Source organism: Eublepharis macularius, chromosome 6, assembly GCF_028583425.1.
Source record: "Eublepharis macularius isolate TG4126 chromosome 6, MPM_Emac_v1.0, whole genome shotgun sequence".
NCBI classification, from domain to species: domain Eukaryota; kingdom Metazoa; phylum Chordata; class Lepidosauria; order Squamata; family Eublepharidae; genus Eublepharis; species Eublepharis macularius.
In genome coordinates, this window is record NC_072795.1 from 142,193,307 (window position 1) to 142,208,424 (window position 15,118).

Below are 15,118 nucleotides of genomic sequence, written 5' to 3' on the forward strand. Positions count from 1 at the left end.
TATTCAGAAGGAGCTCTCAAGCAAAAGGTTGGTGACCCCCGCTCTACCCTTTTTAGTTGTGGAGTTATAAGGGGAATGGGGCAAGCTCTACACTCTGGTATGAGGGAAATGGCACTGATGTGTGGGACCAAGGAAGAACCACACATTCCCACGTGACACTTGGCCCAGCTTTGCTGCAATCTTCCTTAAAAGACGGGAGTAACGCAAGGTTTCGAACAAACACAGAAAAACTGGGGAGGGGGGCAGGGAAGTACCTGAAAAGCACCACAACAACGTGGGGAACTGGGGGGGGGGGGCCATGCTTCCCAACAACATTGATATGGGGCAAACTTTGGATCAAATGGGAATAAGTTATTGTTATTCCACTCCTTTCCAATTTCAGTATGGGGTTGAGCAAGGCTGCGTTGTTATTCAATTTAGTGCTAGAAGAACTAGCTCTAAAGTCAACATGAAGAAGTCAGTTTTGTTAGGACTAGAGGGGTGCTTATACAAGGGGGAAAAAACTGAGTTTCAACCTTGCTTGAGACTCTCCAGGGCAGAGATGCCGGCTTGGGCTGCTGGTAATCACGGAAACCCTTGTCACAAAATCCATGTTTTTTCCCCAAGTTCCACCGTTTACCAGCAAGACAGAACGAGCATGCATTTCATTTGAATCTGTATACTGAATTTCCCCCTTCCAATCAGACGGTTGCCAAGGAGGAGCAAAGAGCACTCCCAACCAATCTTAAAGAGAGCTGCCATTCTCCCTCTCCCCCTTCCCCTCCCCCCCTTCCTTCTGGGCTCGAGAGAGCGTTTTTTTCTTGTGAGAAAAGCCTACAGGTGGCGGGGGGGGGGGATGGGGGGAGCTTCTTGAGGAGTCTGTAGAATTCAAACGCTTTGCCAAATGTGCTTGAAACTTGGGAGGTTCTTTCCAGGACAGGCATAACAACAACATTTGATTTATACACCGCCCTTCAGGACGACTTAACACCCGCTCAGAGCGGTTTACAAAGTATGTCATTATTATCCCCACAACAAAACACCCTGTGAGGTGGGTGGGGCTGAGAGAGCTCTGAGAGAGCCCTGACTAGCCCAAGGTCACCCAGCTGGCTTCAAGTGGAGGAGGGGGGAATCAAACCCTGCTCTCCAGATTAGAGTCCCGCACTCTTAACCACTACACCAAACTGGCTCTGAAGATACTTCAATGCAATTTTGATGAATTTTTTTGCAGTCAAATATTGCAGTCAAAACATATTTGGATGCTACGTAGACGGGAAGTTGCACACCTGCCCTCATAGGCAGCTTTCTTTAACTCAGCCCCCACCACTAGAGGGCTTCTTTGGGTTTTTTTAAGGACTCTTTCACTCGGTGAACTTTACATCAGGCTTTCTGCATATTCATGTGTGTCTTTTCTACTTCTGCACTAGAAAAACGCCCTAATTCTGCTGCGGGCTTTGAGGACTCATCGGTTTCCTCAGTGGATTGGCTGAGGAAATTTACAAGGTTTTTTTTTGTCTTTTTTAATGGCACCAACACAGCATGGTCGCTATTTAATTTTTAAAAACATCAGGGGGAAAAAGTGAACAGTTGCTGTTCAACCAATCAGGATGCAGGGGAAGGCAAAAGGACGGGCCAGGCCTCACACCAAAGCAAACTTTCTGCACTTCAAAAAAGCCCTGGTTTGACTTTACTTGGGGGGGGTGGGGATTGCGCATGTGTGCAGGGAGAAGAGCTGCGGAAAAGCCAGGGAAAGATCGATTCTGCAGCAGCTGCAGCTTTTCTCCATGCAAAATGCAGAAAAATCTGGGACACAGTTTGGAGACTGAATTGGGGTTTTTTGACCGTGTGTTCAGAAGTCTGGACAGAAATCAATACAGTATGAGGCCAGAACTGATGAAAAAGCCCCATGTAGAAAAGATGTAAATCAGTAATTACTATTTCACTACAGCAATTACAGATCTTATTTTTAAAAGGCCTGAAAATGTGTTTCAGTGGGACTGGAAGAAATGGCAGCTGTAAGTCAAGACAACTACAGAGAAAACAGCTATGTGGGTGCTCCATTGTCCAAACTGACAGTAAATTATCTGTGATACTTCCCTGGCAACAGGACAGGGGAGGGAGGCATTACCTGTGTGTGTTTGTATCAGCACTGCTTGCTTTCATATGCCACTGCCAGGTCTGGCTGTTGCTTTGGTATTACTGGCATGCAAGGTTGGATGCTGGGATTCTCTGGATTTGACATTGGTTCTGGTGGGTTTGTATGCCCCTGGGTTCTGCCTGGCATCTTTGAGTGTCACTGGTTCTGTTTGGCTTATAACCATGATCCTTCCTTCAGTTTGGTTCTGGTGCAATTCTCTGGTTGACATTGCTCCTGCTGGGCTTTGCTGCTTCTGTTTGTATAGGGAGGTTTTTGGTCACTGGTTGCTGCTGCATGTTGGAAAAGGCTTCCGGTGTCTTGGAGAAAAGCCTTGGATTCCCCCCCCCCCAGAATAAACAATGGAAAGCTGGGGGGGGGCAGCTTGTTAACAACAACAACAACAACTACAGCGCTTATATACTGCTCTTCTAGACAGATTAGTGCCCCACCCAGAGCAGTGAACAAGTTAGTGTAATCATTATCCCCACAACGCAGCTGGGGAGCTGAGGCTAAGTGGAGTGGCTTACTCAAGGCCACCTACTGAGCTCATGGCAATAGTGGGATTCGAACCAGTAGAGTGCTGATTCGCAGCTGAACCACTTAACCGCTGTGCTACAGCAACTCTCTGTTCATGGGCCTGTAGAATTAGACCCTTTGATCCAATTTACTTAAGATGTGGGGAGTCTTTAGTGGGTAGGCAGGACAAGGCTCCCCGCAATTTTGGTGAAGACTGCTTGAAAAATGGCATCTACAGCCCCTCGAACGTTTTCCCCATAGAGGATAATAAGAAAGATTTCCCTTTAGGGAATAATGGAGCAGAATATAGTCCGAATTCCAGATATTATTATTTTTGGACCTGAATATCAAGATTACTGAATATTCATGGTATTCCTGATATTGGATCCAAATAACACCAAATCTATTTTCTGCTGCACACTCATACTCAGAACTATCCTGCGAAGTAGTTTGGACTGAGAGGCAACGCCTACTCCAAGAGCCTGTCTTTATAAACCTTGCTGACTGATACTCATACAAGAGTTTACTTAACGACCCAAACCGCAAACAAGTGGAGCTGTGTTCAACCCGGAAATGCTTGAAGGAACAGTGCTTCAGACGGAGGTTTAAGAGAGCAAAGGGAATTGGCTTAATGTATAGGAGAATAGGCTGCTCCCTTCTCCATTGTGAAGTGCGCAGGCATTTGTTTAACTTTATTAATGTCCAATTAAAAGGTTTTGCCTTTTCAATATATGACACATTACAAAATACTTTTTAAGATTCTGTCATCAATGTATTAAATATGTAACACCTTTATATTGCGCTCTGTTCCATTTACAGGTAACTCTGAACTGGAAACAAAAAACTCAGATGTATTGTCGAAGGCTTTCACGGCCGGAGAACGATGGTTGTTGTGGGTTTTCCGGGCTGTATTGCCGTGGTCTTGGCATTGTAGTTCCTGACGTTTCGCCAGCAGCTGTGGCTGGCATCCTCAGAGGTGTAGCACCAAAAGACAGAGATCTCTCAGTGTCACAGTAATCTAGCCAGGGGAATGCCTGAGCTGAGTTTGCCCTCCTTCTGTCACCCTGGAAACCCAAACGGAAGCTCAGCTTGCCTTGATCAGCTGTGACACTGAGAGATCCCTGTCTTTTGGTGCTACACCTCTGAAGATGCCAGCCACAGCTGCTGGCGAAACGTCAGGAACTACAATGCCAAGACCACGGCAATACAGCCCGGAAAACCCACAACAACCATCAAAAAACTCAGACTTTTTTTTTAGAGTGAACACATGAACACGCAGCTCTAGAAATATCATTTCTGACATATATGAAATTTTTGACAGGTCTGTATTCTGAAAAAATGATTATTTCACCAAGAATTCCAAAATACTGACAGGCCAAAGTACCGTGTATACTTGTGCCAGAATGACAAGGCGCTCCGTGCTTTTAAAACACTACAATATTTTCCAGAATATTTCGCTCTTAATTGCCCTCCCTTCAGCGCTTAACAGGAATTTTCACGAGACTCTCAATAATACATCCATCAGCCTTTTAGCAGAAAGTAACATACAACGGACTGCATTTAACTCTATTGCTAGAGATCTACTGCTTTCAACTGCTGAATAATACTAATTACCAAAAGTAAGGTCTACTGTCATATTCAGAAGCATGTTTTCCAGGCGTCCAATTTATTGCTCATTCGACTGTGGACCCAACTGACGATTTATCACTCAAAACGGATGCTAATTTCCCTTTTGAGCAGCATAGGGCTGGCTCTTTCAGGAGAAAGGTAAGAGGGCAGCCGAGATACCAGAACACAGAACTGAGTAACCTCTTAAATAAAACTCCAGCTGCTGGGTGGTATTTCTCTTCCGTAATTGTATAGTACACAACTGTGATGTCTACCTCTTCAAAGGCTGGATTTGAAGACTTTACACTAAACATTCCTAAAAGTTAAATATCATTAAAACATACTGGCATTTTGCCTGTCAGTAATTTCTCTTATTGTAACATGTTAACCATGAAAATCTAACGAAGCAGAGTGTCAATGAAATTTCTGAAAGCCAATATATATGTACTTCAAAAGGAGACTTCAAGCAGAAATGATAATTTTCAATCAAAATCTTTTCATGCTAAATTTGAAGTGCAATAGTAGCCCAACAGTAAGTGCAGCCAAAGCCAGGAATGTCCATGTATGAAAAGCGAACTCCCCCCACTGCATTCTTAATTCTTGCTTTCTCTGCAGTAAGGTTTCTTTCTTTGGTCATCTGCCAATTCCATAAAATAACTTGGAGCAAAGCGTTCCCCTTTTCTTGGGCCCCTCCCCTTCAGCAGCCCTAGGCGCCCCGTCTCCTGTGCTTTCCAAGGCGTGCTAGACAGCGCAGCAGACTTTCTGGCTCCACGTCCATTGTTTGCATGGCTGCATTGCTCCTTATCCAGAGCACGGATTAGCATAAGAATACTGTCTTCCCCTTCAGTAAGCAAGCTCCCCCTCCTGCCATCCCCTACAGAGAGAACACTGAAGGACTTTAGGGATAAAATGTTAAGAGCAATTGTTTTTCTGTTTGGTGTTCCCTACGACTCCAAAATATTAAGTAACTGAGAAGAATGAAGCTCGGGAATTCTTGTCTATGTATATTGCAAGAGAGAGAAAACCCAACATTAGAATTTTCAGACCTCTTATCATAACATTGTTTACTGAGTATGAAAGACACACTTTCACAACAAATTAAGCAGGATATTTAAAGGAAACAATCTGAATCAAATCTGGACGTGTTCCAAAGGAGTGGGCAGTTTAAGGGAAGACATGTACCGATGTTTCAGGATTCCTGATATTGACACAAGACATCGCCTCATTTCTTTTCATATTCCTCAAAATAAAGCGTATAGCATCATTTATGAATCCCAAAAAGACAGACACAGGGGCAGATCCTTATTCACATCCCATGGGGAAGAGGGAAATATGCTCATTTGTCTGCTTAGAGCAAGGCAGCTGCAGCTGGGGAGATTCACCGGATACGCGCACAGTCATAATCACTAAAGTAGCTCAATTGTACACAACAGATTAATCCACCTGATGGTTCCAAAACTGTGATAAGCACAATGTCATGTCCAAACTTCTAACCTCACATTTTGCACTCACTGGGAGAACATGAATGAATAGCAGGAATATGATTCGGATCCAGCAGCACCTTAAACGCCAACTAGATTTCCAGGCTATGTACGCCTTTGAGAGTCACAGCTCCTCTGACTTTTGAAAGCTCATGCCCGGAAATCTAGTGGGTCTTTAAAGTACTACTAGACCCCAATTCTGCTCTTCTACTCTAGACTAACACATTTACTCACACGAAACCAGCATGAATACCTGTCTATGCATGAATACCTGTTCTTAGGCTTAAGAAGCAGTGGCAAAGATATTTCAAGATCAGAAAGATATTTCAGGTTTTACTACGAAGGACTGTAAGGAAGTAATTTTCAAAGAGGAATACACCTAAAACAAATAGAAATGTTGGGGCACCTTAAAGACGAAACACATTTTTATTTCAGTGTCTTTGTAAACAAGAACCCGCTTTGACAAATGCATGCCCATATAGTCCATGAAAGATTTATACTAGAATAAAAATGTATTAATGCTGCAACAGACTATCACTGGAATCTCACTGAAACAAAACATATCCTACTTGTTCAAAGTTTTGTCTGCCAGTATATTGGTGGGTGGGTGGGGGAGAAGAGACATGAGACAATACCGGCTGGCTAAGAAGGGTTCTGAAACCTCACACCTAGTGTGAATTCAATTCCTAAAGGCTCCTGGATTGGTTATAGGACTCACTACAAGGCTGCTTGCTTTGTAACAAACAGTAGATTTCAACATCCGTTTTAAAGCACATAGAAGGCAAACAAGGCAAAAGGAGTCCTAACTTAGTTGTTACCAGTTACACCACTGTGAACAAATTCTTTCCCAAGGGCCCATTTCTTTGCGTTCAAACAATGTTGTTTCTATAGTTCCTGTAACATCTCTGAAGTCAATCTTATTAATCTTTCGGTGAGTGGACAAAAGGAGAGTGCAAAGGTAATGTTTACACTTCAACAGTAGTGGGTTCTTATCTCCCTTCAGGTTAAAAAAGTGTTAAAATAAGGCTGTTCAAGTACGCCCAGTACATGATAATTAACCCCCAAATGCCCTGACAATGTTTTAGATTCATGTAGGTCTACAAATGCAGCAAACTCCATCAATTCTTTATTTACGGTCATTTGACCAACCATGTAGAACACTTACACTGAAAAAGAAAATTCAAGGCATACAACAAAACACACAAGCCAACTTAAAATTAAGATCTAATACCAATACAAAATAATTTCTGAGACCTGAATATCACCAAGCAATATCTGGCTACTTGCTGGGAAGAATATCAGGATGTTTGAGCGATACATCATGTTTGTAAAGAAAGAAGACCGGGTGTAATGCTTTCTGGAAGAAGCAAGTTTATAACGGATACGTTTTAATGGTATTCTCACATATTACATCTTCACCTGAATCCCCCACAATGGTTTTCTTTCAACTATTTTTAAAAAATTATTTATTGAATATATTTATGTGCCCAACTAGCTCAGGACCCAGGTTTTGAGGGTGGATGTCCCAAATTAAAAGCTAACACCATGGTATAGTAAGACAACTATAAAAGAAATAGTTTCATTATCCATATGCAAAGACTTGGGCTCACTAAAATGCTGGCAATGCAATGACTCAGGGCCAAGCTACAAGTGACGAACGACACTTGAACGGCAAGTGTATTTCTCCCTGTTCACTTGCCCTCCACTCGATCCACTTGCCGTTCAAGTGTCATTCGTCACGTGTAGCTTGGCCCACAGTCTTGTGAAAATTTCTGCCCTTCAATAAAGGCAAGAGCAGGTCAATGCGGCAGCTACCCCATGCTAGTCACAGAGGCAAGAACACTGCTGTATTCCACATCCACCTCTTTGTATTTTATCACAAAAGGCAGGAGATGCAGTTGTGTTCCTAGAGAGCCCCTTGCTTCTGCTATCCTTCTCTCAGCCCCTCTCCCGTCTACAGCTGGCAGGAGCAAGCGGATGCAGGAGTGCCAAATTTAATACAAGATGCTTTTGGACATCATTCCTCTGACTAGCAAGGGTATTGACACTACGGTGTCAATATGGGGCAGCCCACAAATAGTGCTGTGCTTATCAGTACATTAGGAACAAGACCACCCAGAGACAAACGGGTGTTTCTGCATACTTCAGCAACTCCTCAGGCATGCATAAAATACTAGCCCCATGCCCCCAAATGAACGTGATCACTGCCCTCCAGAAGACACAAAACACTGACAGAAGCTGAGTGTTCCCTAAATGAGGAGTGGGGAAGGGGACCTGGCCTGCAGAAGCCCCCGGCTTGGGGTATTCTGGTGGGCATGGGGCATGCATTCCTTGACCGCAACTATCACCTTCAAATTTCTCCCACAGCATACATAGAAGGGCACTACATTGCTCAGGTTCTTTCTCATCTCATCATGAACCTCATGTTTCTGCAATCCACCCTGAGCCCACTGGAAATGTGGTGAGGGCGGAAAATAAATTGAAAATAAATAAAATCTATTTACATTATAGGGTAGTTGTGCTATAGAACGAGACTGCTGAGTTCAAGTCTATATGCTGTGTGTGTGTGTGTGTGTGTGTGTGTGTGTGTGTGTGTGTGTGTGTGGTACCCTCAAGTCATAGCTGAGTTATGGCGACCCCTGGAGGGGTTTCCATGGCAAAAGACCATCAGAGGTGGTTTGCCATTGCCTGCCTCTGCAACCCAGGTCTTTGCTGGAGGTCTCCCATTCAATTACTAACCAAGGCCAACCCTGCTTATCTTCTGAGATCCGACGAGATCAGGCTCACCTGGGCTATCCAGGTCAGGACTATGTACCTCAGAAAGCTACTTATCTAGTCCTGGAGCTCAGCAGAGGCAGACTACGGCACTGTAGGTAAAGGAAGTGGAACTCTCCCAACTGTTTATTCCCCTCCCCTGGGGTTCCTCACTGACACCCCCCCCCTAAACTTGTAGAATATGATGGTCAGTTTCTAGACTCTGAAACGAAGCAAGTTTTGCAGTTCTGAACCCGGACAGAGAGAGTGAACCTGGACAGAGAGAGGGAAACTGCTTTACTTTAACGGTTTTACTTTAAGGCCACATGGTTGGTTAAGGAAAACTGATGATGGCTTAATACTGGGTGTTGCCAGCTTGCTCCTCACCCTGCCCAGTTTTGTGTATTTGTAATTAAATGGACAATACAAACACACTGCATGTCTCCAGTATTCTGAGAAGAAATTGATCCTGAAACATGGATGCCCTTGGGACTTAATACTACTCTTGTAGACAGAGATCACAATGAAATACCACAGAGGGAAATGGGTTACAAATCTATACGGCAGTGAGGAAAGTCCATTTCAATGCAAATCAATACTTAAGGCTGGTGCAGGTATAACACTTTCCATTCTCTTAACCATCATTACGGGAATTAGGAGAAGCGGTATGACTGTGCGCTAACCTCCCCAGCTCCTCCTCCTCCAGTAGTGGACTAAAAGGCAAAAATGACCCCGGAAAGGGCCATGTCCCTCCTACAAGCCCCAGGCTCCCTTACCTGAGGGAGGGCTGAAAAGCCAGCTAGGCAGGGGGGGGGGCTGCACGGCCAGCTAGGCAGGGGGGGGATGCACGGCGATGCTCCTCCTCATCAGCTCCACTGTGCTTGGGCCAGTAGAGCAATGCTAGGCACTACTGTGCTCCACCTCACCAGTACCACTTTGGTGTAGTGGTTAAGAGTGTGGGACTCTAATCTGGAGAACCGGGTTTGATTCCCCACTCCTCCACTCGAAGCCAGCTGGGTGACCTTGGGGCAGTTTCAGCTTCTCAGAGCTCTCTCAGCCCCACCCACCTCACAGGGTGATTGTTGTGGAGATAATAACAACATACTTTGTAAACCGCTCTGAGTGGGCATTACGTTGTCCTGAAGGGCGGTATGTAAATCAAATGTTGTTGTTGTTGTTATTCTTACCACCACGGGGCAGGTGAGGGCTCTGGGACAGGCAGTGCTTATGAGGCAGGATTTTTCACAGTAAAATGATCCACCTTGTCTTCCTCTATTCTGTGCTCCCTCACCCATGGTAATAGCAAATCCATTAAGAGCGCAAATTTGCCACAACTTGAAACCAGTTTAAATGAGCTTTCAAATCCTCAGTTATAAAGGCACTCTGATCATTAGTATTATCCACAGTTAATACCAGGGCAGACATAGGCTTGGCTCTACTAGGGCATCTTCATAAACAAGGATTTATACCAGAAGAGGATCACCGTCTCCCAGAGCCGTTCTACCGAGGTCAGACTTGCTGCTACATTATCAGTTTCGAGAAACCCCTTTTAAAGAAGTAATGTATAAGACTTTGGGATTGCATTCCAGGGACATGTTTATTTACTGCATCACCTCCTCAAAGGGGGGAAAAAATGATCGTCTTCCAAATATATAACTCCATCCACAAATGGTTTGTCTATTTTAAAACAGAGTAACGACTGAGCAAATCAGTAACAAATTGTTTTGCCCGCTGGATTTAAAAGGAAATAAACTTTAGTAAAATACTTAAAAAGCCAATCTCTTTTTTTCTTGGCATTACCTTCAGTCAAAGAGCTGGGCCGTGCCCTGGGGCCGATATCCTGAGAACTGGTTTCATCTGTATTTCCACTTCATCAATTCCAAATCAAAATTGTAACAATGCATATTTCTTTAAGTCTGTAAGACAGGAAAAGAATTAGAACTAAATGTCAAGCAAATTTTCACAGTTAAAGAAAAATGACTGCCTCTGCTTCACCCACTGACTAAAGAGCATTTTCTTGTGTCAGCTGGCCAAGATTCAGAGAACCACACAACCAATTCTGTGGATCCAAAAGTGCTTTGAGCGTGTCCTTCTTGAACGGCTCCCTATCACTGTTTTGAACTGTGCGCCTCTTTGGTTACAGTGGCAGACAGGCAGTACAGAAATACAAGTGGGGGGGCCCACAAGGACTTGCGGGAGGGACTTCATTTTCCCATCCCCCTTTCCTGCCCCTTCTTAGCCTCGCCTCCCTTTCTCCTGCTTCCCTCCCTCCCTCCTTCCCACCCACTTCTGCCAGGCCTCCACCTTTCCCTGCCCTCCACGGCAGCCTCTCCCCTATGGCCCAGTTGCATGGTGGGCAAAGAACTGCAAAGGACACCTCACTTTCCCCTGTATCCCTTTCCCGACATTATTTCCTCTTTCCCTCCTGGCAACCAAACTCTTCTCTGGCCCCATCTTCAGCTTTACTATTTATTTCATATTGACCTCGTCTTTCTCTGTAACAGGGACCTAAAGCAGCTCACATCATTCTCCTTACCTCTGTATTATCCTCACGACAACCCTGAGAGGTAGATTAGGGCTAAGAGTGTGTGACAGAATCAAAGTCACCCACTGAGCTTCCACAGAAGAGTGGTGATTTGAACCTGGGTCTCCACGATCCTACTCTGACACTCATTACACCACCCTGGCTTTTGTAGGGGGGGGGGGCTGCTGTTGAACAGTATCAAGCAGCCAGGCCCGGGCGAGTCATGCAAGTCATGCGGTATCACGTCGTCCAGTGGCTGCTTCTTGGCCTGGCCCCAATGAGCCCTCTCCCTGGAAAGGGACCTCCCCCCCTCCCCCTGCTTTTTACTGAAAGAACCAAGCATGGAAGACGGCCTAGCAACAGCTGCTGGGAGCCTCTCGCGGAAGCTACAGGTGCTTCTTCTTTCATTTCAGGCTTTTAAAAACTCCAATGCATTTTTTTTTTAAAGATTTCAGTCTTTTCTGCAAACCTGGGGCATTTTTCAGGCATGCAGAAAGATCTGCCTTGTCCATTCATGGCTCCAGTCTCCGGATATCAGCAGCCTCAGATTAGGGTCACTTAGCGATCAGCACATAAGAAGACAGTGAATACAGACGTAAGTAAAATGATAAATCTCTTTTAATCGAGCGGAAATTTTAAAAACAGCTTGTTAGTGTGTGTGGAGAAGGTTCCTATGTGCAAACTTTAAAAAATCTAGTAGGCATCTCTTGGTATCTTTAATGCATGCTCTCTCCCCCTCATATTGCTTCTTAACTTATTAATTTTAAGCAGACTACTAAAATATAACAGTCCAGTAGCACCTTTAAGACTAACCAACTTTACTGTAGCATAAGCTTTTGAGAATCACAGTTCTCTTCATCACATGCATGGAGGGTAAGAAGAAACTGGTCAGATATATAGGTGGAGAGGGGAGGGGGGAGTAGATGCAATCAGTAGCTTCTGATAATGGGATCAGTTTGCTTATGGGTGGAAGACCTCTCCTTGTCTACAGACAGCCCCCCCAACCTTAAACGACTCCTCACCTACAACCATGAATCGGCTAGCAGTCACCAACTGCTACAGACCCAGATGCCAGCTCTGCCCTCATATCTGCCCAGGAAATACAATTACAGGACCCAATGGTGTCAACTACACTATCCGGAAGGAATATGGTTTGGACATAAAGATCAAGTCTATAAGACACTATCAGAAGATCAACTAAAGGATTTTGAGGATAAAAACCCGGAATTCCAGTGCACCAAGAACGAAGAAAAGGAGAAGCCTGAGGGGGGGGGGGAGGAGAAGAGCACCGCAGCTGCGGTTGCACAGAGAGAATTGCGTTCGGGACCCAGAAGGGGGAGGAAAGTTAAATGTGTATTCTGTATGATTAACCACCCCATCATTATCTTATTGAGCTATTTTTTTTTATTATGGCAGTATGAAGGGAAAACATTGAAGTGTAGTGTTGATTGTAGGTTATCCTTCCCTTTTTGTCCCTTTTTCCTCGCCCCCTCCCTTTTTCCTCATCTCTATCCTCTTCCCTTGTGATAGTCTTGTGTAGTGTTATTGTAGTGTTGTGTAGCATACTGAAAAATAAAAATTGTTAAAAAAAAAAAACAAATCCAAGGGGAAGCTGCTGAATTGGAATTCATATGTACATTTGACTCAATCAGGCTCAGACTGAATAGGGACTATGAATGGTTATCTCATTATCAGAAGTAACTGATTTCATTATCAAAAGCAAACTGATTGCATCTACTCCTCCCTCCCCTCTCCACCTATATATCTGACCAGTTTCTTCTTACCCTCCATGTATCTGACGAAGAGAAATGTGATTCTCAAAAGCTTATGCTACAGTAAAGTTGGTTAGTCTTAAAGGTGCTACTGGACTCTTTTATATTTTGCTACTACAGACTAACACGGCAAACTCCTCTGGTACTAAAATATAAAATGTAGACCACATTTAAATGGTTGCAAAAATCAATCACAGCTGTGTAAAATTTCGCAACTGAAAGAGTGATGGGTCTACTATTATCTCCTAATAAAAGACTTAATGTCTCCATATGATCTATATTTTGGAGCAAAGGAAGGATTAAAAGATTCCTAGCCCCAGAAAGATAGCTGCATTCAAAAGTCAGGTGATATAGCGTGTCCACGCTGCTTATACTGCAGATGCCTATTCTGTCAGAATATGGTACCCTACGATACATCTCCTGCAAAACTCTAGATGGTAAGGCCTTTAGGCAGGCCAACATAAAGGCCTGCCTACACCGAGGAACAGTCAGATATGAACAATAGTCAGGAAGCTGACCAGATGGAAGAATACCAACAGAGTAGAGCAAACATGTCATGCTCTGCAAATTGTGCTGTTATAGTCATACCTAAATCATGCTCATAGCTTCCTGTCTGGTGACTGGATGGAGGGAGTCCAAGGAAAGATTAAGGAGCTGCATTGCTCTACAAGTTTATCCCAATGGGAAACAAAAGAGTCCTCTCTAATCAACCCAAGGTAGCCCAGCTGGATGTCAGAGTGTATGATTTTAACTTTTAGGGGGAAAGCCTTCATCCAAGCCTGAGCTTCAAGAGACGATTGTCCCAATTCAGCTCGTATGGCCATGCTCACTACACAAACCGGAATTTCAGAAATGGATCATAGGAATTTCAGAAGAAATGAATAAACGGACTCGCCTCTTTTACTGATTCAAATACCCACCCCACATAAACTTTGCACAGCCACCTTGGTGTGGAAGAGTTTAACTGCAGCTGGAATATACTGAGCCCCAGATGAATAAAAGAAGCGACTGATATTTGTTGCTGCTGTTTTAACATGAGTAGCTTGCATTAACCAAGCGGCATCTATCATAGTATTGCACAACAAGGAAATAATAATAATAAATAATAATAACATTCGATTTATATACTACCCTTCAGGACGACTTAACACCCGCTCAGAGCGGTTTACAAAGTATGTCATTATTATCCCCACAACAAAACACCCTGTGAGGTAGGTGAGGCTGAGAGAGCTCCAGAGAGCCATGACCAGCCCAAGGTCACCCAGCTGGCTTAAAGTGGAGGAGTGGGGAATCAAACCCGGCTCTCCAGATTAGAGTCCCACACTCTTAACCACTACACCAAACCACTACACCAAACTTCACAGTATTAATGAATTTATGCACAGGCTGTTTTCATGAAAACCAGTTGACCTCTAATTTTTTAGAAGTTAAAAACAGAAATAATTCACACTGAGAATATAATTCTTTGTGAAGTATCTGAGAAATATCTTAGGCACTTCAATGCTGAAGCTCCTAACAATGCTGTCACCCCCAAATTTAAGTGTTATCTTCTCAGCTTCATATGGGTCTAACTGCTAATAATATATGATGTTTTCCAGTTCTATCTTCAGTTCATTTAAAACTATTTATTTATTTAAAACTGTCGTTGTAGATAAGACAGTCAGATAGATTGGGGGGAGGGACACTTCATTTCCATTCTAATGCCTGAAAAGGAAATTAAGAGTGCAATCCTGAGTGGGAGGGAGGAAAGCGCTTAGGGAGCAGACTGAGGGGTACGCCGCAGTAACTTGGACTTGCGCAGATGTAACCCCCCCTCCGCTGGAGGCTGGGCAAGGCGCACCCCCAGCAGCAGCCAGGACAGGTGGTCAGATGGAGGCATGAGTGAGGCCTAAGTCCCCGTGCCGGCACTTGGAGTGGGCAGGGCCGTATCTTAGTTGGCCCTCAAAGCCGGTCCAGGTGGGGGTATACCCACTGCAGCAGAGGAAAGTTATGCTGCGAACAATGGTGGCATAGTCCATTGGTGCCAAATGTATGGGAAAACTTGCGTTATATAAGGCACCATATATAACTTCCGGGAGGGGTGACCACGAACCCAAGTAAGTTGAGAGGCGGCCGGAAACTCTGTCTGGCAGCCCCTGGCCGCGGGGACTTAGAGCTGCGGAGACTTAGAGTGCAAGGTGAGAGAGGGTGCTCACAGTCGTGGTGCACAAGTGTACTTGGGGGACTCTGAGGAATCAGGGAGTACTTTGCACTCACTCTGACTCTGGGCTGGGACCGGTGAAGTGGCTCCAACGAGGCTCTAGGTGGCTCTGTGCCTTTGAATGGCTCTGCAAGCCGAAAGAGCAGG

At 44.5% G+C, this 15,118-nt stretch overlaps 1 protein-coding gene across 1 annotated transcript in view; it reads right to left on the bottom strand.

Annotated features, from left to right (window-relative positions):
• The window catches only part of BMPR1A (bone morphogenetic protein receptor type 1A), a 105,715-nt gene that overhangs the window by 53,665 nt on the left and 36,932 nt on the right, over window positions 1-15,118 (bottom strand). Inside the window, exon 2 of the mRNA XM_054982283.1 lies at window positions 10,276-10,391. The gene's annotated coding sequence lies outside the window, so the exon portion shown is untranslated. The remainder of the gene's footprint in view (window positions 1-10,275; window positions 10,392-15,118) is intronic.